At 46.5% G+C, this 12,312-nt stretch overlaps 1 non-coding gene across 1 annotated transcript; it reads left to right on the forward strand.

Annotated features, from left to right (window-relative positions):
- The first annotated feature begins 11,036 nt into the window (after positions 1-11,036).
- On the forward strand, positions 11,037-11,139 carry LOC135276415 (U6 spliceosomal RNA). The gene has a single exon (XR_010343958.1). It is a non-coding gene; the product is annotated as a U6 spliceosomal RNA (small nuclear RNA).
- Positions 11,140-12,312: the final 1,173 nt, after the last annotated feature.

Raw genomic sequence — 12,312 nt, forward strand, 5'->3', positions numbered from 1 at the left:
AAACGTGGCTGGGCACAGTGGCTCCTGCCTGTAATCCCAGCCCTTTGGGAGGCGGAAGCAGGAGGTTTGCTTGAGCCCAGGAATTCAAGACCAACCTGGGCAACATATGGAGACTCCCTCTCCACAAAAATTTTTTTAAAAAATTAGCCAGTCATGGTGGTGAGTTCAGTAGTCCCAGGCAGGAGGATCACTTGAGCCCAGGAGGTCGAGATTGCAGTGAGCCATGATAGCAACACTGAACTCCAGCCTGAGTAATAAATCAAGATCCTGTCCAAAAGAAAAGAAAAAAAAAGTTAAACAAATTTACCATAGAACCTAGCAATTCCAGTCCTAGGAATCTACCCAACACAAATAAAAATAGTCCACACAAAGACGTGTACACGAATGTTCATAGTAGCTCTATTCATAATAATCTCACACTGGAAATAATCCAAATATACATTAACTGGTGAATGGATAAATAAAACGTGGTATATCTGTACAATGTGATGTCGTTCAGCAATTAGAAGAGATGAAATATTGATACATGCGAAAACACAAGCGGACCTCAGAAGAAGCGTGCTAAGTGGGAGAAACCAGACATAACAGACTGCATTGTATGATTCCATTTATTTATTTATTTAATTTTGATTTTTTTTTGAGATACAGTCTCACTCTTGCTGGAGTGCAGTGGTGCTATCTTGGGTCACTGCAACCTCTGCCTCCCGGGTTCAAACGATACTCCTGCCTCAGCCTCCTGAGTAGCTGGGATTACAGGTGCCCGCCACCACACCCAGCTAATTTTTGTTGTAATTTTAGTAGAGATGGGGTTTCACCATGTTGGCCAGGTAGCCGTAAACTCCTGACCTCATGTGGTCAGCCCGCCTCAGCCTCCCAAAGTGCTAGGATTACAGGTGTGAGCCACGGTGCCCAGCCTATTTTTATTTATTTATTTTTTTGAGACAGAGTCTCACTCTGTCACCCAGGGTGGAGTGCAGTGGCATGATCTCAGCTCACTGCAACTTCCACCACCCGGGTTCAAGTGATTCTCGTGCCTCAGCCTCCTGAGTAGCTGGGATTACAGGAGCCCACCGCCATGCCTGGCTAAGTTTTGTATTTTTAGTATAGATAAGGTTTTACCATGTTGGCCAGGCTGGTCTTGAACTCCTGACCTCAAGAGATTCACCTGGCTCAAACTCTCAAAGTGCTGGGATTACAGGCATGAGCCACTGCACCCAGCCATATGGGTCCATTTATATAAAATGTCCAAATAAAGGCAAATTTCTAGCCACAGAAAAGAAAACAGTGGTTGCTTAGTATTGGGAGTGGGAGCAAGGATTAACTGTAAATCAGCACAAGAAAACTTTCTGAGGTGATGGAAATATTCTAAAACTGGATTTTGGTGTTAGTTACACAATTCTAGAAATGCACTAAAATCTTTGAAATGTACAGTGCCAGTGGGTGAATATACAGTATATAAATAACATCCCGATAAATTTTTTTTTTTGAAGCGTAGACTCTTACATTAAGACAACATTTGTATCTTTTATTTAGCTACTGAGTCACTACAGGAATAACACACTTTTGCGGGTGGAAGGTATGACAAATTTCGAATTTCTAGGAAGTAACCCAGAGGAAAACGTTCTAAAGAAATCCTTCAGTTTCCTCCCTTCTCTTTTACTCTCTTGGTTTATTCATTAAGACCCAGTCTTCTGAAGATGGGCAGTGACCTCTGAGCCATCAATCACTTAAAGGTAAAGAGGTCCCAGGTGTACTTTTAGAATAATGGGTTCAATTCCAAAGTAAAGCATGAAGGGAGGACCAATTGCCCAGATCCAGGTCATCAGTAGGCCAGAGCCTCCTGTCCTACTTCAAACTGAGTATCTTGAATTACTTGAAACTCCAAGACTAAGTTGTTAAACAATGTGGTAAGACCAATATCCAAATTTAAGTTAGGTGTAAGACCTAGGGCTTCGGATGTCAACAATACCAACATAATCGTCACCACTTCATAAAGTGGGCTCTCTCCAGATACACTTGGAAACAGTACGCCCGGAAAGTCAATCCTTTTCCATAATTTTCTGCAATAATATACTGATCCCTAGCAACAGTTGCAGTTACCATAGAGATAATTAAAAGACATCAATGTTTTTATTTTAAAATGCAGTTTTTATCAATATACGACAGATACAGAAAAGCAAGCATATCATAAGTGCACAATGAATTTTCAAAGGTAACGTCCCTTCTATAACACCAGTAGGGTTGAGAAATGGAAGCTCACCATCACCCTGGAAGCCCCTCATAAGCCCCTCCCAGCTACCACACTTACTTTCTTCCTCAAAGATAACCACTATTCTGATTTTTGTTTTGTTTTGTTTTGTTTTTTGAGACAGAGTCTAGCTCTGACCCCCAGGCTGGAGTGTAGTGGCGCGATCTTGGCTCACTGCAACCTCTGCCTGCCAGGTTTAAGCGATTCTCCTGCCTCAGCCTCCCGAGTAGCTGGGATTACAGGCACCTGCTACCATACCCAGCTAATTTTTGTATTTTTAGTAGAGACAGGTTTTCGCCATGTTGGCCAGTCTGGTCTTGAACTCCTGACCTCGTGATCTGCCTGCCTCAGCCCCGCAAAGTGCTGGGATTACAGGCGTGAGCCACCGCGCTCAGCCGTATTCTGACTTTTAACATTTGTTTGCCCAATTCTGAACTCGATGTAAATGGAATCAGTCACACTGTATGCACTCACCTGTATCTGGTTTATTTTACACTGTCCATAAATCATCCATAGTCTCTCATATGTGAATATATCACTTGTATGTGAATGCATTCTCTCGTGGTGAATATATTACAATTTATTTATGCATTCTACTATTGATGTACATTTGTTTTGCTTCCAGGGTTTTGGCTGTTATGAATCATCTGCTAGAAACGTTTTCGTTTTGTTTTTTGTGAGCATCTGTGGACGTTTCTGTTGAGAATATACCTCAGAACGGATGTTGGGTGCTAGGGTATGTTTATGGTTAGCTTTAGTGTACATCATTTTATTTTGCTAAAATCTAGAAAGTCACTTGAAGTGATGTAAGTGTAAACATACCTAAGTGGAGAAATCTCCTGCATGTAAACACACGCTCATTCTTCGTCAGAACTGACCTGAGCGAACACTGTTATAGGCAGGACAACTGAGTATCAGTCACGAAGTTAGTGGAGTGTGTGTCTCACAAACATCACATCGGAAGCCATCACCTCCTGTGGGGTTCGGGCCTTGGGAAACGTGGCCACACGAGCTTTCTGGCACCCCTGCCAGCTCCCTTCAGCGGAGTCTGGATGAACAAAGCTCATAGCCCCGCCCTGGCTTTGATACAAAGGAAAATGTTAGGTGTGTTCAGTTTCCCTCTAACGTCTGGAAATCAATTTTTTTTTCTGTCTTTTTCTTTCTTGTTTTTTTTAGACAAGATCTGTCACCCAGGCTGGAGTGCAGTGGTGTGTTCTTGGCTCACTACAGCCTCAACCTCCTGGGCCCAGGTGATCCTCCCACCTCAGTCTCCAGAGTACCTAGGGCTACAGGCACGTGTCACCCCATCTGGCTGATTTTTTTTATTTTTAATAGAGGCAGGGTTTCACTATGTTATCCAGGCTGGTCTCAAACTCCTGGACTCAAGCAATCCACCTGCCTTGACTTCCCAAAATGCTGGAATTTTCCAACTTATTTTTCATTTTAAAACAAAAATGCCTGGGGCAATTATCAGCACATAATACCAGGCTGAGTCTCTCCGTTCCTAGAGGACACTTGTCTGCTGCTTTCTGGAACTTGGTGGTCTACCTCCTGACAGGGCTAAAAGCTCTTGCCAGTGACTGGTTCTTCTGGACCCCCTGTCAGAGTCCATCTCTGCCAGGGCACCTGGATTCAGCCCTCACGCTTCTAGTAGGATATGTTCATGGCCCGGGTTAATCTTAATAATCCGGTGTTTGCCCCCAGTGAAACTTGCCAGGAAGTTTCTACGTCAGTTTCACTGCATGGCCTCTGAACTGGGTGTCCACTTGTGTTTGGAGAAGACTTTCTATGAAAACAAGGATCCCTTTGGCTTGCTGCCTATCTGTGGAAGTCGAAGCGTTAGCCAGAATTCCCAGACCTCAGAGGCCTTTCCACCCTAATGGGGCAGGCTGCAGAGAGGGCTGTATCTTGTTTTCTTTTAACTTCTCTTTAAATTTTGATTCCTTCTGCAGCTGCTTGTTCTTTTCCATGTCTCTGGGGTATTTGTTAGTATACAGAAGAAACAGCTTCTTGAATAGTGTCCATTACAGTTTTGTATTTAAATGACAAACAATGACATATTTTCTTTCTTTCTTTCCTCTTTAGAGACAGGGTCTTGCTCTGTTGCCCAGGCTGGAATACACTGGCGTGATCATAGCTGACTGCAGCCTAGAACGCCTAGGCTCAAGCAATCCTCCTGCCTCAGCCTCACAAGTAGCTGGAACTACAGGCATGTACCACCATGAATGGCTAATTTTTAAATTTTATTTTTTATAGAGTGGGTATTTTTTATACCCAGGATGGTATCGAACTCCTGGCCTCAAACAATCTTCCTCCCTCAGCCTCTTAAAGTTCTGGGACTACAAGCATGAGTCACTGCACCCAGCCTATTTTATATCTTTTCTACCATACTCTAAGGCTGCAAAGAGAGCAACTGCAGTGCTGGATTTTAGCACTGGAGAACTTACCATATACTCTTTACTTTAATGGTTTAAAAGTTGCCACAACTTTTGACATTCTTATTTACTAGTAGTAGAGAAGAAATTATATTCTCCAAACTGATGGGCTTCCTGAATTGGGCCCTATTTTTCACGTGTTTAGAAACTACTGACATGGACTAGAACTACTCAGGACAGGACTTGTGAAAAACTTGTCAGCCAGGTGCAGTGGCTCACGCCTATAATCCCAGCACTTTGGGAGGCCGAGGTGGGAGGATCACCTGAGGTCAGGAGTTCAAGACCAGCCTGGCCAACACGGTGAACCCCATCTCTACAAAAAATACAAAAATTAGCCAGGAGTGGTGGCACTTGCCTGTAATCACAGCTACTTGGGGGGCTGAAGCATGAGAATCACTTGAACTCAGGAGGCAGAGGCTGCAGTGAGCCGAGATCACGCCACTGCATTCCAGCGCCTGGGTGACAAAGTGAGACTCTGTCTCAAAAAAAAAAAAAAAAAAAAAACTTGTCATTGGTCAAATGGCAAATATTCACTACAAACAGATATAGAACAACCAATCATGTACTTGCTTAGGTTTAAAATGGAAAGAAATTATTTTCGATTCTATATTTTGGGATAAGTTAACATTTTTAAAGTATTATCTATTGCAGGCTGGGCACAGTGTCTCATGCCTGTAATCCTATCACTTTGGGAAGCTGAGGCAGGTGAATCACTTGAGCTCAGGAGCTCAAGACCAGCCTAGGCAATATGGCAAAACCCCATCTTTACAAAAAATACAAAAATTAGCCAGGCGTGGTGGTGTGTGCCTGTACTCCCAGCAACTTGGGAGGCTGAGGTGGGAGATGGTTTGAGTCCGGGAGATGAAGGCTGCAGTGAGCCGAGATCATGCCACTGCACTCCAGCCCGGGCAATAGAACGAGACCCTGTCTCAAAAAAGAAAATTATTTATTGATTGCATAAGATGCAATACAATCAATACAAGTCACTCAGCCTTGGAAGGCTAGTTAGGCAATACAAGGGGGAACGCTTTGTCAAGAGGTCAGTTTTCTCAGATTTTAGGTCAGTTTTCAGTTTGGGATGATCCTTATATGAGTGACATAGGTAGCTTTTTTGATTGTTGTTACCAGTTTTCATTCATTCATTTTTTAAAAAATAGCAGTATTGAGATAGAATTCACATACTTTATAATTCACCCATTTAAAGTGTACAATTCAATGGTTTTTAGTATATTCACACAGATACGTGCAATCATCACCACAATTTTAAAACATTTCATTACTTCAAGAGAGGAACCTCATATCTGTTAGCCATCAGTCCTCTATTTCCCCACCCTACCCTAAGCAACCACAAGTCTACTTATTTAGTCTGGGCACAGATTACAGTTCACGCCTGCGGGAGGCTGAGGCAGGCAAATCACCTGGTCAGGAGTTCGAGACCAGCCTGGTCAACATGGTGAAATCTCGTCTCTACTAAAAATACAAAAATTAGCTGGGCGTGGTGACACGTGACTGTAATCCCAGCTACTGAAGAGGCTGAAGCAGGAAAATCACTTGAACCTGGGAGATGGAGGTTGCAGTGAGCCAAGGTCGCACCATTGCACTCCAGCCTGGGCGATACAGTGAGACTCTACCTAAAAAAAAAACAAAACAAAAAAGCCCAAAAAACCAGAACCAAATCTGCTTATTTCATTTTGATCTTTATAGATATCCCTATTCTGGATTTTCATATAAATGAACCACGTAAGATGTGGCTTTTTATGGCAGGCTCTTTCACTTAGCACAGGGCTTTCAAGGCTCATACAAATTGTAGCATGTGTCAGTACTTCATTCCTGTTTCTGGCCAAATAATATTCCATTGTATGGTTTTGAGCCTAAAACACAAACATTGAGGAGCTGGGATGGGTCGACACATTTGGCCATAGGATGGGGAGTAGAGAAAGTTGATCTGTAGGGGGACATGAAATGAAACAGCCGTGGCTGGAGGAACAGGGATGAGCAGCTGAGAGACCCGTGGGCTAGCTGTTAGGATGGTGCGAAAGTCGCTGTGGGTTTTGCCATTACTTTTAGTGGTAAGATCAGTTCTTTGTTCCTTTGTGTCTCTGATCCCAGCTGCCTTCCTGACCTGGGTTGCATGAGGGACGCTTGCGACTTTGAAACAGCAAGAATATTGCTTACATAATCACATAACACTTGTTGAATCCTTACTACGCACCAGCGCTGGTCTGAGTATTTTGCTCATTTCGTCTTCACAACAGCACTGTGACATAACTACCATTTTAATCACCATTTGCCAGCTGAGGATACTGAAGTGCATGTGATTGATAACTTGCTCGACTCTCATAGGGGTCCCTTGGGACCAGCATCCAGGTCCCTAGGGCTCTGTGGGTGGCATTTGGGAGAGGTGGCCTTGCCAGAGGATGCTGAGGGAGAATCAGGGACCCCACAGCTATGTATTAACCTGAGGGAGGTCCCCAGGGGTGGAACAAGAGCATATCTCCAGGTAAATTAGCATTTTCCCAAGTAAGCGTTAGTGTCATTGTTCTGTCCCCACTGCCACCCACTGTCCCTCCATCAGTGGGGTGGAAAGGTCTGGAGCCAGAGAGGGGATTTGTGGTTACAGCCTCTTCCCACATCAGGCCTGGGTCAGGGCCTCCTGGCCTGGGTCCTGCGGGGAGGGGTGCTGTCCTTCCTGCCACAGCCCTTGCAAAGCCGGCTCCTCTCACCTGATGCCTCTGGAGGCAGGCCTGAGCAGGTAGAGCAGCAGGAGAGGGTGGGCCAGGTGACAGTCGCTGCTGGCGGCTCTAAGGGATGGTACTGGGCATTCCTTCTTCCACAGAATACTGTGGTTGATTCTACCTACGTAGCCAGGCAGCCTCATCACACCGGAAGGGGTGGCTGGATATTTAGTGTTGAGCTGCCCAGGGACATCAGGGCACACATTCAAAAGCTGAGGTGCCCTGGGGAAAAAAAACTCACTAATCCACTTAAAACCCTGAGCTAGGCCAGGTGCAGTGGCTTATACCTGTAATCCCAGCACTTTTGGAGGCTGAGGCAGGTGGATCACTTGAGGTCAGGAGTTTGTGACCAGCTTGGCCAACATGGAGAAACCCTATCTCTACTAAAAATACAAAAATTAGTCAGGCGTGGTGGTGCACGCCTGTAATACCAGCTACTTGGGGGGCTGAGGCACCAGAATCTCTTGAACTTGGGAGGTGGAGGTTGCAGTGAGCTGAAATTGCACCATTGCACTCCAGCCTGGGCGACAGGGTGAGACTCTGTCTCAAAACAAAACAAACAAAACCCTGAGCTGAAACCAACATAGACTTACATTTGAGTCAGCACAGACATGGGACAGAGCCAGCTTCACCAGGCTGCCTGCACAGTCTGTTTGCATGGGCCGCCTTGGCTCTGAGGTCTTCAGGTTGATGACTGTCTAGAGAACTGGCTGAGCACATCCTGAGACTTGCCCAGAAGGACCCACCATGGACTGCCCCCAAGAGTCCTCCCCGAGGGATGACCCGGCCCATTTGCTTTTCTGAGTCAGCTTCCCTGTGACTGTCCCTTTTCCCTCTGCTCTGGGGGTGCAGCAGCTTCTCTCTTCACAGCTGCCATCAGCCTCTGGTCTCCTGGAGACTGCTCTGCTCCACACCCAGAGCGGCCTGAGGAAGAGGCCCCCACCCTCACCGCCCTCTGTCCTGGACCTAGCTGCATCAGGCAGACCCATGTGCAATGCTGATATGTGACCACTTTGACCTATAAAAATGATTTTCCCATAGGTCAATTTGGATTTCTTTCTTTTTTTTTTTTTAAATGAGACAGTGTCTTGCTCTGGTCACATGGACTCCCTAGAGATGGTAAAGGATAGTATTTTCTGTCCGGGCCTGCCTTTCTTGGGGCCTTTTATTAATAGGGAACTTTGTGGCCAGGTGCAGTGGCTCATGCCTGTAATCCCAGCACTTTGGGAGGTCGAGGCAGGCACATCACTTGAGGTCAGGATTTTGAGACCAGCCTGGCCAACATGGTGAAACCCCGTCTCTACTAAAAGTACAAAAGTTAGCCAGACGTGGTGACTCACACCTGTAATCTCAGCTGAGATTTTCCCACTCTTCTGCCAGCTCTTAAAAAAATGACCATGAAATGAGCACAATTATTTTTCTGCACACAAGAGAAGACCATTCTCCTGCCTCAGCCTCTCAGTCTCGGCTCGCTGCAACCAAGATTGCCCTGAGCCGAGATTGGGAGGCTGAGGCAGGAGAATCGCTTGAACCCTGGAGGCAGAGGTTTCAGTGAGCCCAGATCGCGCCACTGCACTCCAGCCTGGGCAACACAGTGAGGCTCTGTCTCAAAAAAAAAAAAATTAGGGAACTTTGAGGATTGTCTCCCAAGGCTACCATGCCTTCCAACTTGATGCTGGACCAGACGGCTTCCCTCGGACAGCAGGCGGAAGGAAGCCCCATCCTGGGGCTCAGTCTCTCCTTCCCCTCTTCTGGTCTCTCCTGGCTGCGCTTTCATTTCATCTCTTGGCCCTGCTCAGCCTCTCGCCACCTTCCCCGTGAGCGCCTCCAAGGAGTCCCACAGCTGGGGCTTCCTGCCTGACCTGGCGGTCACCTCCTGCCTGTGTCCTGGAGGCTCCTGTGTCCAGCCCCCACCCCTGGCCCATTGCTTTCTGTCCTGAATGTTTTGCCCACAACATTTTTCCTGGCCAGGCTGATAAGTCCAGAAAAGTTCCGTTTCCTTATCTGCGCTGTGGCTTTCTCTTGAAGTCAGGTGTCTCACACCCCAGGGGCCTGCCTTGGAAGCCTGGCAGGCTTGATTGCTGCCTCCTGTCTTTCTCCTGTTTCCGAGCCCCGCAGAGGCTGTCTCTATGTCAGGCATGAGTCCTTGCTGGCCTTACTCTGAGACCCGGTCCAGGCTGCACGTTGCTCAGGGGACCGCACTAGCAGAGGGCAAAGGACAGCCGGCCACCCCACCGAAACCTGTCTCCTCAGGGTCTCTCTCTGTCCCCCCTCAAGTGGCCTGCCCCAACCCAGGGACCCCCATCAATGGACCTCGTCTGAATTTCCACCCAGGGCCTTCACAGGGAATCTAGTTAGAGATCAGAGGGGCTGCCAGGCACAGGGGCACAGACCGTGCTGAGCTGTCCTGAGACAAGGGTGGCTTCCGCCTGGGCAGCGGCCACTGCCCCGGGCCTCTCCTGACTGCCATGGGCCTGGACGGCAGGAGTCGTCCTTGTGCCCCTGTGGTTCCCCAGAATGCTTGCAGATTTCACAGCCTGTACCCTGCCACTGGGCCAACAGTGACCAACTCAGCCAGGCATTCCGGGGACCCCTCTTCCCGCATGCCCTCCTTTGTCACTGCTTGCTTGTTCATTCAACCACTCGAGTCATTCACTAGGAATGCACTGAATACCTACTATGTGCCAGGTACCATGTTAGGCCTTAGGAACATAGTGGTGAATAGGACAGGTGACCTCCCAGAGCTCAAAGTCTAGTGGGAACGTGAGTAAAGAAACCAACGATTCTCTAAGTGGGGTCTGTGTACTGGGGTCCTGCCCGGCCAGGATTGAGAGAAATGTTGAGAAACTTCTATAGGAATTTGACAGAGAAAGTTTTTGTTTATTGAGTCTAGTTATTAAAAAAAAAAATCAGGTTTCCATTGTTTGTCTTTTTTTTATTTCATTTTTCTAGTACTTCTCTTTTTTTTTGAGGTGGAGTCTCGCTCTGTCGCCCAGGCTGGAATGCAGTAGTGCAATCTCAGGTCACTGCAACCTCTGCCTCCTGGGTTCAAGTGACTCTCCTGACTCAGCCTCCCGAGTAGCTGGGATTACAGGTGTGCACCACCTGTAAAATACCCGGCTAATTTTTTGTATTTCTAGTAGAGACGGGGTTTCATCATGCTGGCCAGGCTAGTCTTGAACTCCCAACCTTGTGATCTGCCCACCTCAGGCTCTCAAAGTGCTGGGATTACAGTCGTGAGCCACCGGTCTGGCTTTATTTTATTATTTTTTTTGAGACAGACTCTCACTCTGTTGCCCAGTCTGGAGTGCACTGTTGTGATCTTGGCTTCTTCTGCTGCTATGAGGCGAAGCCAGGACAGGCCAGCTAGCAGGGGCGGGGTCCGATCAGCAGCAGCAGCTGGGGGTGAGTGTCTCAGGGATTCCAGGAGGAAGTGTTCTTGTGCAGTAAAAGACACCCAGATTTGAAGTGAGCCCAGAGCGACATGTGTGGTTCACACATCCTTCTTCTGTTTGCAAAGCAAAAGACAGCTGCAGACTGGCTCCATCAGGGGACTCAAGTGTCCCATCCAGAAGGACATCGTGATAGCAGCATCTCACCAACAGTCCAAGCCCCTCCTCACTTTAGCTGCATGCATACTACAATTGGAACGATACGGAGAGGATTAGCATGGCTTCTGTGCGAGGATGACACACAAATTCATGAAGCACTCCACATTAAAAAAAAAGTCAAGCCCGAGACAGGTTTTTCAGAGCAGCTTTTTTGCAAAGGTTTAGCATGCAAATCCTTTTAAAGAAATGAAACTGTTTGTGCCTTGGACACTTACTGGTTGAGATAAGATGCTGCCAAGATGGAATTCCATTTATGGAAAGATTTCTTTGAAAACACTATGTTGTGCAACCAGAAAAATAAAAAAGCTAAAGAATGGAAAAGGGAATTTCAACTCATAATTTTTCTGAGAAATAAGAGTAGAGGCTGGGTCATAGACACGTTGGTTTATCTGGCCTTCTATCAGTTGATATTTGCGGGCTACAAAAAAGTGGCAATGGGTGTCCTTGACAATGATACGGAGGCTCCAGAAGTTTCTAAAGTATCTTGTAAATCTCCAAAAGGAAAAGCACGTGATTATACATAATTTTAGAATTGTGGTTTCCGTATTTTTTTTTTTTTTTTTTAAATATACAGCCTGGGAAACATAGCAAGACATCTCTACACACAAAAAAATTAGCTGGGTGTCGTGGCACATGCCTGTAATCCCAACTACTCAGCAGGCTGATGCAGGAGGATCAGTTGAGCCCAGGGTTCAATTATTCAAGGCTGCAGTGAGTTATGATCATACCACTGAACTCTAGCCTGGGCAACACAGTGACACCTTGTCACAAAACAGACAAAAAATGTGGGAAGCTGCAGTTAAGACCTATTTACAAATTGGTGTATGTCTACAGAGTGCTGTATTTCTTCTCTTCGCATTCTGCTACCTTGACATAGGAGAGTTTGCCAGGCTACTTTCATTGTTACCTATCACAGAAAATCGCCGCAAATCATTTACAAAAGATGGTTTAGGCAGGTTTAAATTAGACAACTTGAGCAGGGATCATCATGGCAGATGGGAGGCAGGACTAGATTGCAGCTCTGACTCAGGTGGGCAGAGCAGTGCTCGGAGGCTCATATAGTGAATTTTCGCTGCAGATTGACTGCAAGAACAAACCAGCCATCTCGAGAGAACACACAAACTCTCTGAAGGAAGCGGACTGCTCCTGCAGGACCCAGGAGACACCCCAAATACTGTGAGCACCCCAACTGCAGAAGTGGGAAAGGGAGATCCTTTTCTCCTGAACACATACCCCCACCGGAGAAACTGAAGGTCTGTTTGCCGGAGACGTTTCTGACCTTA

This window comes from Aotus nancymaae, unplaced genomic scaffold (assembly GCF_030222135.1).
Source record: "Aotus nancymaae isolate 86718 unplaced genomic scaffold, 86718_ANA_hifiasm-v0.15.2.pri h1tg000022l_1, whole genome shotgun sequence".
NCBI classification, from domain to species: Eukaryota; Metazoa; Chordata; class Mammalia; order Primates; family Aotidae; genus Aotus; species Aotus nancymaae.